Source organism: Orycteropus afer, unplaced genomic scaffold (assembly GCF_000298275.1).
Source record: "Orycteropus afer afer isolate SDZICR_OR568_19922 unplaced genomic scaffold, OryAfe1.0 scaffold00157, whole genome shotgun sequence".
NCBI classification, from domain to species: Eukaryota; Metazoa; Chordata; class Mammalia; order Tubulidentata; family Orycteropodidae; genus Orycteropus; species Orycteropus afer.
The window spans coordinates 5,113,336-5,114,520 of record NW_006921744.1 but is presented as its reverse complement, the minus strand read 5'-3'; positions in this window follow the sequence as shown (position 1 = coordinate 5,114,520).

Sequence of the window (1,185 nt, the reverse complement as noted above, 5' to 3'; positions counted from 1 at the left end):
GCTGACTATGGGCTTTTATTTCTGTTCTTTTTCTAATTGTTGGAGATGTTGGTTTAAACTGTTGATTTTGGTGATTTCTTCTTTTTTGATTTGTGCATTGATTGCTATAAATTGGCCTCTGATCACTGCTTTTGCTGTGTCCCAAAGATTTTGGTATGTTGTGTTATCATTCTCGCTTGATTCAAGGAATTTTTGAATTTCAATTTTGATTTCTTTTCTTACCCAGTCTTTCTCAAGGAGGGTGTTGTTCAGTTTCCATGTGTTTCCTCTTTTTTCTGTTGATTTTCCTATTATTGATTTTAAATTTGATAGCATTATGATCTGAGAAGATGCTTTGCAGTATTTCAATGCTTTTAAATTTATCAAGGCTTACTTTATGGCCTAACATATGGTCTATCATAGAAAATGTTCTATGTGCACTGGAGAAGAATGTGTATTGTGCTGTTGTTGGGTGAAGTGCTCTGTAGATGTCTATAAGGCCAAACTGGTGGATTTTATTGTTTAGCTCTTCTGCATCTTTTTTGAGTTTCTTTCCAGTTGTTCTCTCTTTCAAAGAAAGTGGTACATTAAAGTCTCCCACTATGACTGTGGAGTCATCTATTTGGCTTTTCAGCTCTTTTAACTTCTGATTTATGTATTTTGGGGCTCTTTCATTGGGTCCATAGTTATTTATTATGGTTATATCTTCATGTTGAATTGATCCTTTAATCATTATATCATGTCCTTCCTTGTCTCCTATGGTGGTTTTTATCTTAAAGTCAATTTGATCAGAAATTAATATTGCCACTCCTGCTCTCTTACAGTTGCCATTTGCTTGATATATCTTTTACCAAACTTTGATTTTTAGTCTATTTTTGTCTTTAATCTAAGGTGTGTCTATTGTAGGCAGCATATTGATGGATTTTGTTTTCTTATCCAATCTGCAACTCTCTGTCTGTTGAGTGGTGCATTTAATCCATTAACATTCAGTGTAATTATTGACAAGTGTGAGCTGGTTGCTGTCATTTTGGTATGTGTTTTTTCATGATGTCCCTGGTTTCTTTGCTCCATATTATTTTCTGTGCTGAGCTCAATATGTTCATGAATCGTGTTATCATGTCCGTTGTTGCTGTTGTTTTAGTATATGCTGAGTATTTGTGCTTGTCCTCTTTTTTATTGTGATGTGAAGGTTTATCATTTTTTCTT